The sequence below is a fragment of the Artemia franciscana genome, chromosome 9 (genome assembly GCF_032884065.1).
Source record: "Artemia franciscana chromosome 9, ASM3288406v1, whole genome shotgun sequence".
Lineage (NCBI taxonomy): Eukaryota > Metazoa > Arthropoda > Branchiopoda > Anostraca > Artemiidae > Artemia > Artemia franciscana.
In genome coordinates, this window is record NC_088871.1 from 9,519,948 (window position 1) to 9,544,296 (window position 24,349).

Below are 24,349 nucleotides of genomic sequence, written 5' to 3' on the forward strand. Positions count from 1 at the left end.
AATCAAAGGGTGGTAAGGGCCCAAGCGTTGACAGGCCTCAGCACCTAATCTAGCATAGAGTTTTTTATAAACGAAAATAATATCAGTGGCACAAAACTTTCTGATAATCTTCTGATTTCTATAAGAACGCGGCAGATACAATAAATATTTACAATAACGAAAATACATAACTCTTATGCCCTGCAAATCTTGATTATTAAACAACGGGCGCAAACCGGAAAGAAACAATATAGAATGATCGCAATATGTAGAATAAAGTCTGGATAAAGCCTTTCGTGAAAATCTGCCTCGGTTCGGGACAATTTTCGCGTACCCTTTTTTAAGTTTACTTTTAATATTCTTTAGCCCACAGGATCGAAAAGCCGATAAAGATGAACAAATATTAATACCAAGCCACCGAATCGAAGAAACGAGCTTAACTGAAAAATAACCACAATCAAGATCACTACTTTGATGCTTAGCATTAAAAACTAAATATTCACATTTTTCAGTATTAAGTTTGAGGCCGATTTCCTCAAAAGACTTAGAAACAAGCTGGGTCGACTTAATTAGGCTAGATTTAGTGCGGCTGATCAAAAGTAAATCATCTGCATATGCAATGTACGAAAGATTAGTTAGGCCTAAAAAACATGATGGATTAATACGTGGCAAAACAGAATAAAGACAAGCATTAAAAAGATAAGGGGATAAGACTCCTCCTTGCCTAAGACCAGAACGGATGGGGATATTACCAACGTAGGTGTCACCTGACTTGAGTCGAACATATGAATTAGCATACCAAAAACGAAGAGTTGATATAATAGACACATTTGCACCAAGTTGGATTAAAGAATACCAAAGTTGGCTATGACAAATTGAATCAAAAGCTTTTGAAACATCGAGTGCACAAAAATGAACCTCAAAACCATTTTTATGCGCTTCAAGTAATAGCGAAACTATAGCACGATGAGCATGTTGGCATCCTATATACGGCTTAAAGCCAAACTGATTAGACATATAATCTACATTAGACAGGAGATCAGGGAGCAAAACATATTCAAATACTTTACTTAAAGTACAAGCAACCGTAATAGGCCTATACGAAGCGCAACTAGTTGGGTCCTTACCGCGTTTCAAAATTGACGTAATGTTACCAACTAAAAAAGAATCAGGGACTAAAGAAGAGCATAAACACATCTGAAAAAGTAACTGCAAGTGATAAACTAATTCCTCCGAATCGGTGTTGAGGTGAAAAGCACTGATCCCGTCTATATCATAAGATTTCGATTTAAGTCTCTCTACACTTCTTTTGACACGGTCAACACTAACGGGAGGTACATGACCTTGAATGATTTTGTTAGGCAACAGATTAGAACAGAGCTTGGCAAAACGAAAATGAACCGCATATATCACTGTATCGAAAATGTTACTATAATGATTGATCCATGATACATTAGGGATTCGGTCAGCCGTAGGCGATCTATCAAACTTCGCGACATTGATCACTTTTTTCCACTGGCTAGGAGACTTAGGAAATTCAGCACCATTGTACCTAATTTTTCGAAGATAGCGTTTAAAATCAAGCTTTGTTCTTTGTTTAATATCGAAAACATTACCCCTCAAGGGGCGGCCGCAAGCTATCCAAATCTTTAGCCACAACTTAGCCCGATTTTTTATTGTTTTGAGCTCTGGGTCATTCTTCCAAATTGAACTTCTTGTTTTTGCTCTAAAAGTGACATTTATTAAAAGATATCATTATCTTTCATCCATTGTTGATAATCCACTCTCAGTAAGCAGAAACTTAGTACTTGTTGGTTTCCCAAGACCAAATGTGAGAGGGATTATATCATTTTGCATTGTTTCAATTTTTGCATCTGGATCCTAGCACATGCACCATAAAAAATAAACCCATAATCAATATGGAGTCTTGTATGTAGTTTATAAAAATGGAGTAAAGTGTTCTCATTATAACACCAGGGTGTGAATAGTAGTCTTTTGATTATTCTGATTTTCCTCCTAATGTTTTTTTTTATTGTATTTGTCGTGTGAAGATAGAAATTACGTTTTTGGTCAAGTATAAGATCTAGGTAATTTATTTGATTATTTTTTGGTATGATTATGCCAGTTAGTGTTAGTTTCTCATTAACATTTTTGTGCTTATGGTGGAATTGGATGATTTTTTACTTGGTGGGTGCAATGGGTAAATCAGATATTTAGGAAAATTTTCAAATTGGAAAAGTGGCATAATGTAGATTGGTGTCTGGGAGGCTCATGTCCCAGAGAAATAGGGAGAAGAAGAGGCAGCTCAGGACTGCACCCTATGGAAGGCCTTTGATTATTGTAGTTTTGGGTGAGGAGGCTGAACCTACACAAACTATGAAACTTCAATTTTCAATGAAAGATTTATGAAGGATACTAGCTTTGGGGTAACCCAAAATTTGTAAGTTTGGCTAAAAAGATCTGGATTAGGATTGGGTGGATTCATAAAGGGTTTAATTTGGGATGATTGGGATCTATTTGCTTCCATAGCTCTGAGTGGATAAGGTATCTTAAGCTATTTGAAATTTTAGTGCTTGTTTCTTACATGTAGGGCATAATGTTTTATTGGAAGAATCATGGGAGCCTTTGCAGTTTATGCATGTTGGCTAATCATTTTTGCAATTTAGCATTCCTTTGGGATGGGAACTCATACATTTATTACAGGTTTGTAAGATGTCAATGCATTTTGTTGTTAAGTGTCCACATTTTATGGCATTGGATTGGTTTTGGCTTGTAAGGCTTGTATGGTTTCATTTGTCTAAACAGGAAAATCTGGCCTGGGATATTGCTTTTTTATCTAAGTGTGAATAGGAAAGATTTGCTTGACTTTTGGCCATTAGCATCTGGTTTGCCCAGTTGGGTGATATCTGCAACCAGGATTGGATTACCAGTTCTGTCACTGAGCCCTTCCTTAGCTCCTGATTTGGTATTCCTGGAGGAATGTTATGCACAACTATTTTAGTTGGGAAGGGGTTTGGGTCCAGAGAGCCAACGTTTTTGGGAAGTAAGAAGGATTTAAAGATAACATTGATTTTAACAATTTAAAAGTTACTACCGTCAATTTTAAGAGATATTCTTATGTGTGTTCCAATGATTGGGGAGGGCGGGGCTGGTGCGAGGAGATGCGAGTTGTTTTTGATTGGGGAAAGTTTTTTTCTTTTCTTGGAGCTCTTTGAAAGGAGCTCTTGAAAGTCATTTTTCTTTTCATTGTGGATAGTAACATACGCCCCCACTTCCATTATTGTCTTATGCATTGCACTAGACTCATCATTTTAGCTTTGAGAGAGACTTGACCAGCTAAGAGGGGGGGGGGGGATTGTGGGACTTTTTTGGGAGTATTTGAGGTAAGGTCTGGGGGACTTCTTTGGCTGGGGGGGGGGGGAGTTGTTCTATGTATTGCCTATTTGAACAAGCTTTAGTAACAAAAAGAAAGTAAAATACCAGACCATATGCATTCTTGTGAAGGGAGGTCTTCACTATCCACAAAAAAAAAAACACCACAGCATGATCCAGAGAGTGATTTGGTGCACAATTGGTTGGGTTTTCTTCTAGTAACTTGAGATAGATATGCCCAAGAACCTTCTTTTTTTATTCCTTAAGATGTTGCTATTAGAGAGATCAAAGTTGTGAAGCAGGAAAAATTGCCAATTGTAGTTGATTCAGGGATGGTATTCTTTTTTTTGAAGAGCTTGAAACATCTCAAAATGACTTCAGTTTTGTGACATAATTTTCAAGGGGATCTGGGTCCTTTTAATAATTAATATGATTACTATTATTAATATTTCAATTACATTTTGTTATTAAGACTTAGGAAAATAATAATTAGGCTACCATTCTTGGTTAAATTATAAATGGTAAATTTTCTCACTAGATATATTTTAGAAACTTGTTTTTTTTTAATTGTGTTGCAAGAGCAACACTTTGGTTTTGTCGTGGTTTTTTTTTTTGTTCCTAGCACCCCGATTTCAGCTTATTCCTAGAAAGTGGTAAGGGTCTAACCTCTGCGGTTTTTACGGAAAGTGTGGACCTTAGGCCGGATTGATGAATATGACTTTACATTTTGGAAAGCTTCGTAGAACTCTTGCCTGGGGCCAAAAAGGATGGTTTTTGCTTGTCCTTGAGCCAGAGCCTATAGTGTGTGAAGTGAAGAGGAGTTGTATAGCCTATGTCAGAGAGGACTATCTGAAGTTATGCAGCCAAGCTTTCGTTTCATCAAACCATGTTTCTGCTTTCAAGTGGAAAGCTCCGTTCTAGCAGGCAAGCAGGCAGGCACCACTTTCAAATTGAAGATGGACTAAAATCTATAAGTGTTAAATATATGCGACAGTTACCCTGCCCCACAGCCAATATATCTTCTTTGAGTGATAAATAGAAAAATTTAGAGAAGCAAAAAAGCGGCATTTTCCCACGGGTCCGAAAGTGCTGCCATCTATTGTTTCTACCCATTTCTGTTCGTGATTTCAGCTGAGTTTATCATTCGGTTTTTCGCACTTGGGATTGCGGTAGAGAAATGGTATCAGATGTGCCTCTTAAACTTTAAAAGTTCTCTCATTGCTAAAGAAATTAGAGTTTATCCTTTGCTCCTTTCTAAGTGATGACGTTAGAAAGTTGGCCTACGGCAAAAAAGTCAACTTTTGAACTAAGACAGATAGATTTTTTTTTTTCGACGGCAGTCGATAGCTTTTGATGAGCTGATCAAAGTATATGTCATCCATTTTTTTGTACAAAATTCCTTCATGAGATATACCAGTTTGAAAGTTTAAAGGGGTTGACAACTTCAGTAGTAAGGTACACACTGAAACCAAAAATAGGCCGATACCAATTGTGAGACATATAGGGGAGTTGTAAGCAACAGTCGGCTGTTAGCTCATAATCATCCTCGGCAATGAGGGGTTCGTAACTCTTACTAGTTGGTGTACCTATTTTTTGTTTCTGTTGTATTTGATGGTAAGACCAATTTGGTTCAAGTGGTAAGACATGTAGGGGACTTGTAAGTAATAATCGGCTGTTAGGCTACAATCATCTTCAGCGATGAGGGGTTTGCAACTTTTGCTAGTTGCAATGAGGGGTTTGCAACTTTTGCGAGTTGGTGTACCTATTATTTGTTTCCGGTGTATTTGATGATAAGACCAATTTGGTTCCAGTGTTGGTAAGTAAGACATGTAGGGGACTTGTAAGTAATAATCGGCTGTTAAGCTACAATCATCTTCAGTGATGAGGGGTTTGAAACTTTTGCTAGTTGGTGTACCCATTTATTTGTTTCCGGTGAAATTGATGTCTTATCACGGGAGAGGGACTTGTAAGTAAGAATCGGTTCACTTTGGGCTAGAAATTTGTGCAAATTGGTGCACATTGTATTCGATCTCTGTAAATCTGACGGCAAGAAAGTTTGTATCAATGGTCTATCACTCACTGTAACCTAGAATTAAGTATTTACGCAACGGGTGCAAACGATACAATGAGGTAGTTTCGTAATAATTAATAGAGTATCATCTATGGTATTTTGATCCTGTAAAGTTACGGATAGCTTTATAATACCAACTAGATTATATAAGATATTGTTCCAAGTTTTCATCCATCACGATGTCTACGATTGAAAAGGATAAAGGTCATCCAATGGTCATGAACAGTTACGGACAGCTTCATAATGCCCAATAGGTTGTATAAGATGTCGCATATTTTCACCAGTCCCGATGTCTACGATTGAAAAGGATAAAGTTCAACCGTCTGCAAAGTCAATTTAGTCCCTGTTTTCGATGTTCTGTATTTCTTTAAAACCTGACTTAACCTATAGCCATGTGATTATGGATTGTGTCATCAGTTCAGGAAAATAATCTTTTTGGAACATATCATTTTCAGAACCTAGATGGGTTGACAAGTTCAGCGTGTAACAGATAGCGAAGAAACAAAACCAAAGTGTTACTCTGTGATGAAGGGTTAGCAGATTTTGGTAGTTGGTATACCTATTATTTTTTGCCAGTGTATTTCATGGTCGAAACGATATGGTACCATGTCTATCGGAGAGAAATGGACTTTTAAGTAGTTATTCCTTCACGAGATACAACATTTTGAAAGTTTAGATGGGTTGACAACTTCAGTAGTAAGGTAGACACTGCAATTGTGAGACATGTAAAACACTTGTAAGCAACAATAGACTGTTAGACCATAGTCGTGTTCGGCAATGAGGGGTTAGCGATTTTAGCTACTTGGTGTACCTATAGTTCGTTTCAAAAATCAACTTTTGAACTAATAGATAGAATTTTGTTTGTCAACGGCGATCGATAGGCCTTGATAACGATACGGTACCATGTCCATCACGGGGAGATGGACTTGTAAGTAAGATTCGGCTAAAATGTAAAAGGGGTATTCCTGTTATAGATTTTCCCTGTTTATATTATACAGATTTTAAAGTCAACTGCAGTATTTGCTACTGGAACTATTTTTATCTCGACGGAGATAAGATTAATATCAAATAGGGATAAGATGAATCCCAGTAGCAAATACTGCAGTTGACTTTAATCCTTATTCGGAGGAACCAACTATTTACGCAACCAATACAGATGGAAACAATTCAGTAGAGTCGCAGCTATGTTTTCTTCACTCTACAAACTCACGGATAACTTTATGATGCAGGTGTCTATAGTATTTATTTTCAGATCCTTACAGATTAACAACTTCAGCGTTTAATCGAAGCGAGGAAACAAAACCAAAGTGTTGCTCTCGCAACACATTACTCGGCGAAGCCGAACAAACGTTGCCGCAACACCTCATGTTGCCCAATCAACATAGATCTAGTTTTGGTTTACTTTCATCCTAGCCAAATTATGTTCTAAACTGCAAGTTTAGCTGTCTTTTAAAGATAAATATTGAATAAGTTACATAAATGACCCACAAAAAAGGGAACATACTCCTGAATGCCTTTTAGTTATGCTATTTGTGAATACAATAATTTTTTTAGTAAAAATTCAGTCTTAAGTCCTTTATGGATCTGTTAAAGCTCTTCAGTTTTATTCAGTACCCAGTATAATGCTACATCTTGTCAGTTCTTCTATGTTTAACCTTGAACCAACTGCACCTGGTCACTAAAGAATTTTGAAAACAACTTAAGTCATTGACTTTGGAGTTTTAAAAGGAGAAATCCTTAGATTGCTCCAAGCTGCAATTTAAAATTGATAATGAAATTAAAATTTAATAATGTTTTTGTCTGTAAAGAAGTTGTTGACGACTTAATCCAACTTTACCTTCAAAGGAAAGCTAACTACTCATAAGGCTCCAGTGTCTTGTGATTTTAGCTGAGTCTCTCCCCATTTTTCTTTTCTCTTTCTCTAAGTATAGAAAACTATGCTTAGAAAAACAAATATCTGAGGATTCAAAGTCAAAATTTCAGAATTAATCTGAAACAATTTTAGCTACAGCTATGATAATTCTTAAGCCATTATAGTATCTATGTAGAAAAAAAAAATCTAGATTTACATTCTATCATCAGTTCATATTGATAGATTGAATCACTTTACATAAATGTAAATAAGTTAAAATATAATAATTTGCTGATGGGTATTAATCTCAGTTTTGAAAAAAAATATGCAATGCTACTTAACAAGTACCTGAAGTGTTAACCCAAGCAAGTAATTCCCTGTGTACAGCTATTATGGCCGGGATGGGGAGGGGGGTAGTTGAAAATGTTAAAATCAATTTTTCTGGGGGTGGAAGTTAAGGGAACTTCAATTTTCTTTTGTTGGGAAAGGGTGGAATATTTTTAATACATTCCACACAAATGACTATAAATTGACAGGGTTTTTCTTATGTTCGTTTTTTGGCAAGATTATGTTCCCAGTACAGTAAAACTCATAAAAAAACATGCAATGCTTCATTAAAAGTACCTGAAGTGTTAGCCAAAGTAAGTAATTCCCTCTGTACCCTTATTAGGCTGTACAGCAGGATTTGCTCCTACTAAAATAAAAATAAAAAATCATAAAAAAATCTTGCAATGCTGTTTAACAAATACTTACTTACTTAAGTCCCATCCATCCTCATGAGACGTCTTAGTGCTACTCCTTCAAAAATCTGATGGACTAGGGCTGAATATGCTGTTCTGTCAAGTGTAGTTCAGGATAGTTTGGCAATGGGCTGTCAGTCAAAGTTTTCGATCTACCTTTTGTAAGGTCTTCCCTGTGGTTGAAGTCCTTCAGTTTTTCTTCAAGCACGATCTTGGGCAGGCGTTTGGGATCCATTCGTTTTATCAGGCCAAACCAGGGCAGTTTAGATTTTATTCAGGATAGAGTCTTGTGACCTCAGCCTTCTTCGCTTGTGTTATGGTCAGTATATCTAATCTCGGCTATCCAGTGCAGAAATTTCTTTTCGAACTCAAGGAGGTTGGACTCGTTTTCAGATTTTAATGTCCAGGTGTCACACCCATATAGAACAATGGGTATGATTGGAATGTTGAATAGATTCACTTTCAGATGGTTCAAAAAGCAGCTATATCTACAGGTCTTTGATAGACTTTCGAAGATAGAACTGGTGAGACCAAGGCAGCGTTTAATGTTGAGAGTGTGCCAGTTGTCATCTGTAAAGAGACTGCCTAGGTAAAGGAACTGATTGACTGTTTCCACTTGTTCACTGTCTATTACTATTGAGGGGTGGGGGTGTCATTACCTGTTACGATGTGACCATGACTTTGATCCTGTTTTCATTAATCTGCATACCAAACGGCTTTGTTGCTTGGAGATGCAGTTAGGCTGTCTCTGGAGTTCTTGGGAGGTAGTGGACATCTGATTGATATCATCCACATATGCTAGTTTTTCAATTAGGATTTCTGCTATTCTGGCAGCACATTAAATGGGCATCAAGGAGAGGATGACATACAAAAACCGGTTGAACATGTGTGGTGGGAGGATGCATCCTTGTAGAACTCCAGATGTTGTTGAGAATTCACCAGAGAGCCCATCAGTGGCTGTACTAGACTTTTGAATTGGTTGTACATATCCTCAATGATACTGACTATTTCATCTGACACACCGTAGTGTCTTAGAATATGCCACAAACCTTTCCTACATATTAGGTCAAAGGCCTGTCGGAAGTCAATAAAGAGTTGATAGAGGTCTCTGTTGAACTCAATGAACCGTTAAATCAGTTGACGCACAGTAAAGATTAGGTCTATAGTTGATCGTCCTGATCGAAGCCAGCTTGATACTCGCCGAGAATGGAGGTGGTGATTGTCGGAATTTGCAGAGCAGGTTCTTAGTCAGGATTCTGGTTTGGTGGCTTGTGAAGCTGATGGGCAGGTAGTTGTCATATTCTTTCTTTGGGCCTTTTTTTGTGCATTGTGATTATTGTTGTCTTGCACCACTGTTGCAAAACGTGTCCAGTAGACCAGGTGGATGATATAAGACTGTGGTAAAGGTCAACAACTTCTTGTGAACAACCATTTATCAGTTCAGCAGTGACACCGTCTGTCCATGGAGCTGTTCCTTGTTTCAGGGATTCTAGGGCTGCTTCGGTCTCGCTTCTAAGTAGAGATAGAGGGGAGTTGATCTATGAATGGGAAGGACTTTAGGACATTTGGTTTGGTCATTACTTCTGGGTTCAGTTTCTCCTCAAAGTATTCCTTCCATCGTTCCTGCTTCATCTTGGCATCATTGATTTCGCTCCCTTGTTTGTCTAGGACTACGGGCGTTAAGGAATTTTTTTTGTGGAGGATAGCTTGCAGACTGTTTTGAAAAGCTTTGGCTGTTGCCTTTTTTGAACTGGGTTTTTCAGTCTTTGCACTTTTTGGTTATATGATTGTTGAGTGCTTTCCTGATTTCATGCTCAACTCTCCGTTTGAGATGTTTGTAGGTGTCTTGGGTGCTTCAATCAGATTTGTTGTATTGTAGCCGTTTCTGGTCATATAATTGAATTATTTCTTCAGTGATCCAATTTTTGCCTTTCACTTTTCTACCAAGGATGTCTTTTGCAGGGTTTAGGATTGCAGAGGCAGCACGTTCAGCCAATCGATCAATCTCTGTGGGAGTTGCGAGTGGAGTGGATGTACTCAGAATGTCACAGAGTTTTGTTGACAGACAAGAGATGTATCTGGCTTGTTTGGTGGGGTCACGGAGGAGTTCTGTTCGGAATCTTGGTATTTTTATGGTTTTTGGGAGACATTTTAACCTCAATTTGAGTGTGGACACAAAGAATGTGTGGTTTGATTCAAAGGCTCCACCTGGTAGTGTAACAGTGTCCATTTCAGACAACTTTTATTGTTTGGATATCAAAACATAGTCAATCATATTTTCAGTGATTTTTCAACCAGTATAACAATTGCCAATTATTGCATCAAAGTCATGCAATACAATAAATTGATCATTTGCTGGGGGTTTGGTCAGTGACGCTTTGCAGCTAGTAGTAGAATTGGTCGCATTTCTTTTTACTTTGGGCTGAGTCCAGGAATACATCTGGACGACTGAGAGATTTTTGATGGGCCCTTTCAGGTGGATGATTGCTATTCTTTTGGATACAGGAGTAAAGATCATTAATGACCTTTTGTTGGTTAGAAAGAGGATGAAACTTACACCCTGCTGATGAACATCCTAACATTAAAAAAATGGTTCCATGCATGTTTTCTTCTCCAGTTCAAGAAAGGTGTGTCTCAGACAGACTGACTACATGCTGACTCATGACATGAGTGTAAATGTGGAAATAAACTCATCCAAATTCTTATCAAGCAATTTTTAGTTACTAAAGAAGAAGCATAGAAAAGACAACTGAAATAGCAAGTATCTGAAATAGTGTTACATCGAAAGTTATTAGATGAAATAGTTTGTGATACCTTGGACGTGAAGGAACATTTGTTTTGTGAGGAAGAATTAGCGATAGTATTGAAAGTATAAAATGAATATTAAGGCTCCAGGTGCTGATAGTATAGTAAATGAGTCTCTTAAATATGGCGACTCTGTGGTTAGAAATAAGTTACTGAAGATTATGAATATAATGTTTGAAAAAGGGAAAGTACCTAGGGATTTGAAGAAAACATTAATTAAACCACTGTATAAGAAAGGTGGTAAGAGTGAGTGTGGTAATTATTGAGGCATTAGTCTGGTCTCTGTAGGTAGCAAATTACTCAGTAATATGATACTATTTAGACTGAGAGGTGCTGTAGCCAAAGTTATAAGAGAAGAACAGTGAGATTTTAGAAAATATAAAGGAGTGGTTAACCAAATTGTTGCTCTTAAATAAGAATTGAGAAGTGCCTAAATTATCAAATATTTGATTCTGTTGATAGAAGAGCTTTAGCAAAGATCTTATTCTTGTATGGTATACCATACAAACACATTAAAGTAATAAGTGCTATGTTTGAGGATAAAAGTGCTGCTGTTAAGGTAGGAAATAAGGTTAGTAACTGGTTTTATGTTAAATGAGGACTTAAGCAGGGTTGTGTTCTGTCCCCTTTTATATGGATCATTTTGATGGATTTTGTTTTAAGAAGCACAAGGAAGGCAATCAGAGACTACGGAATCAAATGGGGAGGAAAAACTCCCCTGGACTTAGATTATGCTAGTGATTCAAGCATTCTTGATGAAAGTGTAAGCAAAATGAATGATTTTTTTAGAGGTTTTGCGAGTTCAGGGTGCTAGAACAGTTTTCAAATGATTGTTAGGAAGACTAAGTCGCTAAGGCCAGGAATAAGTGAAGATGAAAAGGTTACATTGGGTAACAAAAATATTCATCAGGTGGATAGCTTCACTTACCTTGGTATTATTATTATTAGTAAAGACGGTGGCAGCAGTGAAGATGTTTAAAATAGGATAGCCAAGGCTTAGGGTGTTTTTTTTTTCACAATTAAAAAAGCTTGGAAGAGTAGGAAGATAAGTCTGCAAACCAAGATTAGAATTGTCGAAGCTATAGTGATGACAGTGGTCAAATATGGCTCTGAAACGTTAGCGCTCCAAAGAGTAGATATAGATTCGCTAGATATTTTCCAGAAAAATTACCTACGGATTGTTCTGGGTATCTAGCTGACTGACCAAATTCAAACAGTAGGATGTACGGAAAGTGTGGTTTAATCCAACTTTCTTGGGCTATAATGAGAGAAAGGTTGAGGTGGCTAGGGCACGTTCTGTGGATGAAATACGACACATTGCCGAAGATTGTCCTATCCGGCCAACCGTTTAGAGCTAAACGAAAGCAGGTCGTCTGCGGTTGGAGTGGGAGGATTTCATAAAGAAAGATTTAAAGGAAATGGGGACTTTCTGGGAGGGTGTGTAAAGAGGCTTTGAATAGATTGGGATTGAAGAGGAGCATGTGTAGTGGTGTTGGCCTCAGACGGCTCAGATCTGTGGTGTGTTGTTAGTAGTAGTAGTGTACAATAGCCTGCTAAGATGAGATTTCTAAAGTTTTTTTTTTTAAATTCAAGTCCCTTTTGGGCTTAAATAAAAGGTCATTGTAATAGAAATTTCTCACTGCATGAAAATAATTTACATTTAAGAATTGGATATGACCTAGATTTCCTTCTGTTATTTCAAGAATAATGTTTACATTTCATGTCCAAAAACCAAAATTCAAAATCCAAACAGTTAAATCAAGCTTGTTCTTCATTGAATTCATCATTTAAGCAAACTTTATTTTAAAACCATTTTTGAAACCATCAGTAAGCTGAAGAAAGTAATTTTCTAACCACATTTTATGGTACATATGGAATTTCGCTAGATGGCATTAATGTTTACGTAATGACAAGACAAGGAAAATATTAGGTTTGTAAAATAACGATGCATTCAAAGTTGTTAATGTTAGAATGGCATATTAATGAAAGGTTAGACAGTAAAAGAAAAGTTTTCACATCACTGTTAAGTAGCCTTTTAAAAGTGGGATTTCTAAACATTATTTTTTATTTAAGTCCCTTTGGGCATGAATAAAGGGTCAGTGAAATAGAAATTTCATATTCCCTGAAAATAATCTATTAGATAACCTTATAGAACAAGGTTAATTTTACTGTTTGGATTTCAAACACTAAAAAAAAATACTGTGTTTCGGTTTTTTGGACATGAAATGTGAACTACTACTACTAACAACTCATCATAGCACCAAGCCGCATTAGGCCAGCACAGCCACGCATGCTCCCTCTCATCTTAACCTATTCAAAGCCTCCCTCTTTACTTCCTCCCAAGAAGCTTCCATATCCCAAACCTGCTTTCCATTTAGCCCTAGATGGTTGGCCAAAAAGGACAATCTTTGACAATTTGTCAACCTTCAACCACCTAACTTGCCATATCCCTCTCAGCCTTTCTAACAAATCTTCCTCGTTTTTTTTGGAACGCCCATGCTTCAGGACCATATTTGACCACTGTCATTTTTGTAGCTTTCAATATTCTAATCTTGGCTCACATATTTATCTTCCTGTTCTTCCAATTTTTTTTTTCAACTGTTAAAAAAACCTGAGCCTTGGCTATTCTACTTTTAACATCATCCCTGTTCCCAAAATCTTTATTAATAATGCTATCAAGGTAAGTGAAGCTGTCCACTTGATCAATCCTTTTCAATATTAATTTTCAAACCTACTCTAGCACCCTGAACTTGGAAATTCTCTAAAAGCTCATTCAATTTGCTCATACTTTCACCTAGGATGCTTAAACCATCAGTATAATTTAAATCTAGGAAAGTTCCTGTTTATTCCGTATAAAATGACCAGAGAACACTATAGCATTGCCTATAGTAAAGGCCATATGGCTCCAATGTTTTATTATCATCATTATTGTTTTTCCAGAGACACTTCATATGTAAGGGGTCGTCGCATAAACTTCGGAAGGGCTCATTCGATTGGAAATCGGAAGTTCTAATGCCCTTTAAAGATTCAAGAGTGATCGGAGCAACTACCCCCCCCCCCACGCTCCCCTACCCCCTACGCTCTGATAAAAATTTTGAGATGGCCATTTTGTTAAAAATAGTCCAAACATCATATAACAAAACTCCGATATCAACACAGTCCCCTGGGCCCGGAGGCAGGTGTTGTAAGATATGCCCTGGGGGCATATATGGTTCTTATGGAATGAATGCTTGTAGAGACTTCAGAGACGGCTTATTTAATGAGTCAAAAGAGATCGGAGGGGAAACCATAGCCCCACCCCCTAAACTCCCTTTTTTCCACAAACTCATCCAACAGGAACTTTGAGATAGCCATATTTTTCAAAATACTTCAAAAATCAGAAAACGAAAACTCCGAGGTCGACACAACCCCCCAGAGCCTGAAGGTAGGCGTTGTAAGCTATGCCTTGTGGGCATATATGATTCTGATGGAAGGGATGCTCGTAAAAATTTCAGAGAAGGCTCATTTGATTGGAAATTGAAAGTTCTAGTTCAGTTTTTGTGAGTCAAAATAGATTGGAGGGTAACTAGCCCTTCTACGCCTCTTTTCCCCCAAATACAAAAAAAAATTGGATAATAGTTTTGCTAAAAACAGTTCAAAGGTTAGATAACAAAAACTCTGGTGTCTATACAACCCTCCAGGCCCAGGGGCAAGCGTTTTAAGTTGTGCCCTGGCGGTATATATGGTTTTTATGGAAGGGATGTTCGTATAAACTTCGGAGAGGGCTCATTTGATTAGAAATTGAAAGTTCTAGTTCGCTTTTTAAGAGCTAAAAGAGTTCGGAGGACAACTAGCCCCCTCCCCCTTCACGCCCTATTTTCCTCAAACCCATCTGATAAGAGCTTTGACAGCCATTTTTTTTAAACTGCTCAATGATCTTGTAAAGAAAACTCCGAGGTCGATACAATCCTTCAGGACCTGGGGGTAGGTGTTGTAAGTTATGTCCGGGGGCATACATGGTTGTTATGGAAGGAATGCTTGTCTAAACTTCAAAGGGGTCTAATTTGATTAGAAATTGAAAGTTCTACCCAAATGCATTAAACAAAATTTTGAAATAGCCATTTTGTTAAAAGTTCAAAGGTCAGGTAATGAAAACTCCAGGGTCAACACAATACTTAGGGCCCGGGGACAAGCGTTGTAAGTTATGCCCCTGGGGGCATACATGGTTCATATGGAAGGGATGCTCGGATAAAATTCAGAGAGGGCTCGTTTGATAAAGCTCTAGTTCACTTTTTAAGAGTCGAAACATCCTATGGCAACTAGTCCCCCCCCCTCATGTCCTTTTCCCCAAACCCATCCGATAAAGATTTTAGATAGCTACTCTGTTATAAATAGTTCTAAGGTCATGTTAGAAAACACCGGTGTGGATACAATCCCCAAAGGCCAGGGGGCAGGCGTTGTAAATTATGCCTGCATATATGGCTCTTACGGAATTGAGGCTCTTAAAAAACTTCAGAGAAGTCTCATTTGATTGAAAATTGATAGTTCTAGTTCAATTCTTAAGAGTCAACCGAGATCAGAGGGAAACTAGCCCCACCTCCCAACACCCCCTTTTTTCGTCAAACCTATCCGATAGGAATTTTAGATAGATATTTTCTTTGAATAATAGTTCAAAAATCATAGAACGAAAACTTAAGAGTCGAGAGAGATCGGAGGGCAACTAGCCCCTCCACTTCTTTTTCTCCCCAAATCCAACGATAACAAGTTTGAAATAGCCATTTTGTTAAGAATAGTACTAAGGTCAGAAAAGAAGAACTCAGGTGTCGACGCAACACCCCAAGGCCCGGGGTTGTAACTTACGAACGTGTGATCAACTCTTAATGAAATTTAATATTTAGAAGGATCTTGTGCTTCAAAGGTCTTATTTTAAATCCTGACCAGATTTGGAGACATTGGGGGAGACGGAGGGAGAAACTGGAAATCTTGGAAAACGCTTAGAGTGGAGAGATTTGGATTAAAATTGGTGGGTAGAATAAGCAAATGTCTTAGATACATGATTGACGTAACCGGACTGGATTCGCTCTCTTTGGGGGAATTAGGGGGGATCCAGTGCTTTGGTGAGTTCTGTGCTTCTGGACTTGCTAGGACGATGAAAATTGGCTGGCGTGTCAAGGAACTGCATAAATTAACTTGATAAAGTAGTTTTCACCGATTCGACTACTGGGGGGCTGAGGGGAGAGGAAAAATGAGGTATTTTTCACTTACGAGTGGGTGATTGGATCTTAATGAATTTTGATATTTAGAAGGACCTTGTGTCTCAGAGCTTTTTTCTTAAATCCTGACTGGCATTAAGCCTCTGATTTTCTATTAATTCTTAGAATTTTCCCAGAGCTCACGCCATATGAGCTCTTGGCTCTTCTGACCTAGTCACAAGAGCCATATGAGCTCTTTGCTCTTGTTTAGAATAGCTCAAACATCAGATAAAAATTTCCGGGGCCGACACAACCCCTCAGATTCTGGAGGCAAGTGTTTTAAGTTATGCCGTGGAGGAGTATAAGGTTTTTATGTAAGGAGTGGTCTTGTAAACTTTGAAGGTGGCTCATTTAATGGGAGACTGAAAGTTCTAGTTACCTTTTTATGATTCAAAAGTGACACAAACACCCTCTTTTTCTCAAAGGCATCAAATTAAAATTTTGAGATAGTTTGTTTGAAATAGTCCAACGACAAGATAACAAAAACTTTATTTACCCCCCCCCCCTAGAGCCACGGGAATGGTTCTAAATCATGCCGCGGAACATATAAGTTACTATTGATCAGGTGGTCGTATAAACTTTGAAGGGGACTCAAATGATTTGAAATCGAAAGTTCTAATTCACCATTCACTTTTTAAGAGTCAAAAGTGATCCGATTGCGACTAGCCCCCCCCCCCTCTCTCCCAACCTTCTTTTCCCCAAACGTGTCCAATCGAATTTTTTAAATAGCCATTTTGTCTAAAAGACCAAAGATAACATAACAAAAACTTCAGGAATAAAACAGTCCCCCCTCCCAGAATTCAGAGTCGGCCTGTCGGCCTGTCGGTCCCGGTTTTGCTAGTTTATGCACATCCAGATAAGATAGGACGATGAAATTTAGCAGGCGTATCAGGGACCAGGCCAGATTAAATTAGAAATAGTCGTTTCCCCCGATTCGACCATCGGGGGGGGGGGTGAGTGGGGGGATGGTTAATTTGAGAAAATTAGAAAAAATGCGGCATTTTTAACTTACGGACGGGTCATTGGATCTTAATTTGATATTTAGAAAGATATCGTGTCTCAGAGTTCTTATTTTAAATCCAGACTGGGTCTGTTGACATTGGGGGGAGTTGGAGGGGGAAACCTAAAATCTTGGAAAACTCTTAGAGTGGAGGGATTGGGGTGAAACCTGGTGGAAAAACTAAGCACAAGTCCTAGATGCGTGATTGAAATAGCCGGAACGGATCCATTCTCTTTGGGAAGTTGGGGGAGGGTTAATTCTGAAAAATCACAAAAATGCGGCGTTTTAATTTACGAAGGAGTTGTCAGATCTTAATGAAATATCATATTTAGAAGCATGTCGTAATTCAGATCTCTCATTTTAAATCCCGACCGGATCGGGGGGATTTCGGGGGGGGGGGATGGAAATCTTTGAAAAGGCTTAGAGTGGAAAAATCAGGATGAAACTTAGTGGGAAGAATAAGCACAAGTCCAAGCACAAAATCGGACCGGAACTGCTCTCTTTTGGGAAATGGGGGCGAGAGGGGGTGTAATTCGGAAAAATTAGAAAAAATGAAGTATTTGTAACCTACGAACGGGTAATCAGATCTTAATGAAATTTGACACTTAGAAGGATCTTGTGCTTCAGAGCACTCAGTTTAAATTCCGACTAGATCCAGGAACATTGGGGGGAGTTTGAGGGGGAAACCGGAAATCTTGGAAAACGTGAAAATTGAGGTATCTTTATCTTATGAAAGGCTGATCGGATCTTAATGAAACTTGATATATAGAAAGATCTTATTTTTCAGATGTTCAATTTTTAATTCAAATTGGATCCGGTGACATAGGGGGCTGTGGGGGGGGGGACAGAAATCTCGGAAACAGCAAATCTTGGAAAACGCTTAGAGTGGAGAGATCAGGATGAAAATTGATGGGAAGAATAAGCAAAAGTTTTAGATACGTGATTGAAATAATTAGAACAGATCTGCTCTCTTTGGGGGAGTTGGGGGAGGGTGTTAAATCGGAAAAATTAGAAAAATTGAGGTATTTTTAACTTAAGAAAGGATGACCAGATCTTGATGAAATTTGATATTTAGAAGGAACTTACGTCTCGGAGGTCTTGTTTCAAATCCCGACCATATATGGTGACATTGGTGGGAGTTTGAGGGGGAAACTAGAAATCTTGAAAAACGCTTAGAGTCGAGAGATCGGGATGTAACTTGGTGGGTAGAATAAGCAAATGTCGTAGATACGTGATTGAAGTAACCGGACTGGATCTGCTCTCTTTGGGGGAGTTAGGGGGGGTCCAGTGCTTTGGCGAGTTTGGTGCTTCTGGATGTGCTAGGACGATGAAAATTGTTAGGCGTGTCAGGGACCTGCACTAATTGACTTGATAAAGTTGTTTTCCCCGATTCGAACATCTGGAGAAGGGGGGCTGAAAGGAGAGAAAAAATTAGAAAAAAGAGGGATTTTTAACTTACGAGTGGGTGATCGGATCTTAAGGAATTTTTATATTTAGAAAGATCTTGTGTCTCAGAGCTCTTATTTTAAATCCCGACCGGCTTTAAGCCTCTGATTTTCCTTTTAAATCAATCTGTTGATTCTTAGAATTTTGCTAGAGCTTATGCCATATCAAAATAGTCCAAAATTTAAATTACTATAACTTAGGGGTTGATAAATCTTCCCTAGCCTAAGGTTCTGTGGAAGGGTTGGTCGTATTAACTTGGGAGGGGGCTCATTTGATCGGAAATTGAAATTTTTAGCTCTTTTTTAAGAGTCAAAAGTGATCACTAACCAACCAGCCCACGCCCTACTTTCCCAAAGGGCATCCGGTCAAAATTTGGAGATAGCCATTTTGTTCAAAATAGTTTAAAGGCTAAAACTATGCTTCCGAGATTTATCCCCCTCCCAGCCCCTCGGAAACGGCTCTGAGTTTTGGGACTTAAAGGTTCAGACTTTTACAGTGAAAGAAGGAGGCAAAGCCCAAATCCTTCTTTGTAGAGAATTTTGTTTGGTTCAAGCTGTATTTGTATATTCAGTTTAAATTTCACTCTTTTTAAGATTTATTTGCTCATTTACATTAGTAACTATTTTATAGTTGTTTGCCATGATTATTTATTTAATTTCTGTTCGTTTTAGGTTTCATTTATTCTTTAATAGCAGTTCCTGGTTGTTTTGAGTTAGATTTATCGTAGGTATCTATTTCTTCTGGTCGTAAGTTTAATATGACCTTTACTTTTCTTTAGAAAACTTCTTTTTTAGAGTTTTTTTAAATTAGTCCATAGAAATGGGGATTGAACACTGCTCTGCTTAACTCCTGATTTAATAAGAAAAAAGTTGCTAACCTCATTTCTTATCTTAGCTGCTGCAGTATATAGCGTTCTTGTATATAGCGTTTATCACTTTAATGTATTTGTGTGGTATACCATACAAGGATAAGATCTTTGCTAAATCTCTTCTATCAGCAGAATCGAATGCTTGCTCATAATCAATAAAACTGAGGACTAAAGGTGTTTGGTGACTCAGACACTTCTCAATTTTTGACCTAAGAGTTAAAGTTTGGTTGAACCCTCATCTACCCTTCTTAAAACTACACTGATCTTCTCTTAAAATTGTGTCTACAGCATCTTTCAGTCTAAAAAGTATAATCATACTAAGTTATTTTTTCACCTACAGAGACTAGGCTAATGCCTCTATAATTACCACTTTCACTCTTATCACTTTTTTTATAAATGGGTTCAGTAAGTGCTTTTCTAAAATTGTTAGGTATTTCCCCTTTAAAAAAATTATGTTCATAATCTTTAATAATTTATTTCTAATCTCATAGCCCACAATATAACTCTTTCCTGATCATTAATTGTTGGCCCTGATCCTATATTTAACTGGGACAAGTCCAGATTGACTACTCCCTCTCAATTTATTAACATACCATTTTACTATTATGCTTTCTATCCGCATCTTCCAGATCCTCAGCAACTTTATCCATGGTCTCCACTTCACATCTTGGTTTATATTTTAATGTTTTCTCTACTTTCTTTACATTCCTTTTATTTCCATACGATCTACCACTCAGATAATTCTTCTACAAGCCTCTTATCCTCAAGTAAATCAGTTCATTTCCTTTGAAGGGACACAATATGACTATATCCCCTGCAAATACCGAATTATTCATAATTACTGCCCATTCAATTATACTGAACGAAATTGCTATCTGAAAATTTTGATTGGATGTGTTTGGGGAAATGATAGGTGTTATGAAGGAGGGGGGGGGGGCTTTTGGCATTCTAATTACTTTTGACTCTTAAAATTGGCACTAGAAGTTTTAAGTCAAATTAGACCTTTTAAAGTTTCTACAGCAACTCCTTCTATACAAAGTTTTGGTTTGAAAAAAAAATACATCATGCCCTCATTGCTCTTTAATTAGGTACTGTTAGGATAATTTTTCACCAATGTTACTGCTCTTTACTTAGGAATTCTTAAATTTTAATTACAGAGAGGAAAAAGTGTTTTATCTTCTTTTTTTTTAAGCTAGAACCCAGTAAAGATTGAACCGATTTTTTGAAGTTATTGCAAATCCAAAGAAAAAGAACTACTGAAATTAACTCTATATACAGAGCAGTTTTACATTATGCCATAAGATCACATAGAGCACGGGCTGTGGAGTCAGTCATAAGTTATAACTATCTCTGGCTCTTGGCATTTTCAACATACCAACTCCAGCTCTTACTCCGTTCAGGAAAATCAAACAGTTCGTTAACGAACTGTAAGTAAAAAGGGACTTGGCTCAATAGTAACCGAAACTCTAAAAAACGGAATTTTAATAACAATAGATACTTTAAAAGAATCAACTTATTATGCCGATTCCAAATATACAAGGTTCATCAAGTTTCGTGTTACCCATCAAAAGCTACGAGCCTGAAAAAATTTGCCTGATTTTGAAAAAGGGGGAAAACACCCACTAAAATTCAAGGAATCTTAATGAAAATACAGCTATCATATTCAGTGTACCAGAAAACTCCAAGGGGGTATTTCTGGAGTGATCGAGGAATCCATTTGAGATGAAACTCTTTTTCAAATGAAAGAATGCTAAGTAGAATTTTTGAGGCTGGATCGTCCACAAGCAACTTTACAGGGAGGAGCAATTCTCATCGAAGATGGAATTGCCTGGAAGCAATTTTACGAGGGGGGGGGGGACTTTTTTGCACTTTACGTTGGATGAAATTTTTGAAGGAGTCGTAAGGGGGAGGGGTATATTTCATATCGGGTGAGCCAGATTTACCGACATTATTAGAAAAACGAACAGAAGTTATTACATATATGAAGTTCTACTCCCTCTTCAATACCTTGCTCTTTACGCTAACTGTTTGACTGGGTGTCCCGGTTTTTTAAGAGTGGCTACTGAAACACGGGGCTTGTTTAGTTAGAATAAGAAACTTTTGATAAGTCCCAACAGCTCTAACGGAAAGAGTAATGATATTGAGGAGGGGGCAACCCTTCATATACGGTAAATTTCTGCTAAGCTAATGGGCAAATTTCGTTTTAATTTTTCTTGTATGGTGAGCCAAATTCGAACCTGCATTAGTTGAAAACCGTTCAGAAATAAAAAAAAAACAAGTTTTTGTTTATCTGAAAATAAGGAGCAACATTAAAACGTAAAACGAACGGAAATTATTCCGTATATGAAAGGGACTGTCACCTCCTCGACGTCTTACTCTTTACGCTAAAGTTTGACTATTTGTCAAAGCTCTACTTTTTAAAGCAATAAAAACTTTAGCGTAAAGTGCGTTATAAATCAGCCAACTTTCCGTTTGAAGTTGCTCTGACAAACAACTTACATTGACTGACGCTTTTTTCTTTATGTGCTAAATTTAGACAAAAGAGGCCAAGTTGATTTTTTCAGTAGTTTCTTCTTCACATGTAGCCTTGTGAAGAAATGTGTTCTTCACCTTGGAAATAGAGCACCACGCGGAAAACCAACAAGTTTGGATGGTCCTCAAGCTCCAAGACTTTTTGCACGCTAGATATTTCCCCCTTCATTTAACAAAATTACCCCGGTTTGTGGATGTTTCTGATTCGTCATGACCCCTCAAAGGAAGACTCTAGTGGCCAAGAAAGCAAACTGCGTAAAAATTGTACTTGACAAGATCTTTATTTTCAAGAATCTCTAGAGATATTGACCGACTTAAGCTGACTTATGAATGGAACGCAAATATCCCTGTAAAAAAAAGTTTAAGGTCTTCTTAGTTTTTATCTTACGGCTCTGTTTTTTTTTCTTAAACAACACATTTAGGGACGAGTCTATAGCTGCAACTTGCACCAAAGGGTCCTAGGTATCTATGTCATTGGGTTTAATGGGGTCAGATCTATCCATTTACCGGTCTTAGAATATGATATTCAATAAAGAGTGACCTAGAAAATAATGTATACCTGCTGTAAAATCGGGAACTGTAGCTTTTGTATAAACACAAAGTTCAGCGTATTTTACAAAAGGATTTTTTTAGAGGGGGGGGGGGTACACGAAAAACGCGTAAAAAATTTGTTTATATCCATTTCTGTTACGTTTTTACGGTCCCCCCCTCGCCTGGATACAGCCTTGGAGGGAGGGATTGTTCAGAAGATCAATGAAATATCTACTCTTACAGGTACATTAAATAAGTACAAATTGTAAAAAAGGCACTGACAGAAAAACAACTTACCAAAGCCAAAATTTCTGTTTAAAGCATAATTTGCGAAAATAGGCTCAAAATTACTGTATAAACATTCTATAAAAGTAAAAAAAAAACCACAAACTGTTTGATAATCTGAATTTCGAAGGGGAAAAAAATCAAGGTACTATAAAAATTTTGATTTAGAGTTCATACAAAATTCAAAGATTCGTTTAACGATGCCTTCCAGAAGGCTTTTGAGCATTTTCCGCAATTTTGGCTGTTTGACGAGTAACATTTTTTGGGTTGGGTCACCCTTTCTAAAATTTTCCCCATTTGAAGTGTTAAGTGACAAATTAGTATCAACAACCCTCATTTGAACCAAATCACAACATTTAAAATTTTGGCCATTTGGAGCATTAAGTGACAAAACCCCTATTTGGATTGGATAATGCTATCTCCAATTTTCATAGCTTGGAATATAAAGTAATAAAACAGGACCATCAAAACTATTGAAATCGCATCATATTATCTGCATTAGTCACAGTTCGGAGCGTAAGGTTGCTAAACACGAAAGCAGTTTTCAACCTATTTTCGATGAAAAAAAAAATGAACCCTTGAAAATTTTGTTTTCTATAAGTGATTATTATCTAATATGTTGGTATTTTTTTGCAAATGAGTTTCGGGCTATAGTTAATTGTCAGCCCTACTATAATGGCTCTTACAAATAATATTTTTAAAAATGAAGTGTTTTATTTCATAATTTTAACAAAATATAATTTTTAATCTTAAAATACACTTGATTGTAAAATCATAATACAAACATTTACGCCATCTAGCTTTTGTCAACGGTCTTCAACCTTTTTTCAATTAAAACAAAAATGCAAAGTACATTTTTAAAAATGCAATTCGATGAATAGATTATGGGCAAGAATGCATTTTGAAAATTATCTTCATATAGTCTGTAAATGATTCTTATCTAATATATTGGTGTCTTTCGCAATAGAGTATTGGGTTATAATTAAATTCTAATTGTTAGCCCAGCATATAATGGTTCTTATAAATAATATTTTAAAAGACTGAAGTGTTCCATTCAGCTGAGAAAACTTAATTGTTTTGATGAAACGGAATTTTTGTAACAAATCAAAACCCGCCTTAAAACCTACTTCACCGTAAAAGCACAATACGAACATTAACGCCATCTGATACTATTACATTTAAAGCATTAAAATTTGGTTAGAAAACTGCTTTCTTCAGCTTCATGATTTTCGCGCGTGATGTTTTCAAAATAATGTTTGCTTAAGTGACAAATCTGATGAAGAAAAGGATTAAATTTACCGTTTCGATTTAAATTTTAAGAATTTATTTCTGGCAACTTATGCGGTGATGGAGGGGAAAAGCGAGAGAAATACTATTGACCCTTCCTTGTCCCACTCATAGAATAGAGTTGTTAATACCGACCGGAGGAAAGAAAGTTAATTTCACCTATAAGGGCTGTTATTTTTCAATATGGACAAGCTTGAGGCTTTGCCCATTTTGAAGATTGAATGTGTATTTTTCCCTCGGTTTAACTTCTACTCGTTTATACCTACCTTAAATTCCTTCCTCTTTTCGAAACAACACTGAATGAAGACTACTTGACTTCAATACTATTTTTTTTACTGTTTTTGTCTCTT

At 37.2% G+C, this 24,349-nt stretch overlaps 1 protein-coding gene across 4 annotated transcripts in view; it reads left to right on the forward strand.

Moving 5' to 3' along the window:
- LOC136030971 (uncharacterized) overlaps positions 1-24,349 on the forward strand; it is a 56,118-nt gene that overhangs the window by 18,548 nt on the left and 13,221 nt on the right. The window contains exon 1 of one of the 4 annotated variants that reach the window (XM_065710122.1): positions 19,578-19,670. The exons of the other annotated variants lie outside the window; for them this stretch is intronic. The gene's annotated coding sequence lies outside the window, so the exon portion shown is untranslated. Of the gene's footprint in view, positions 1-19,577; positions 19,671-24,349 lie in introns of those variants that run through there. 4 annotated transcript variants of the gene reach the window in all.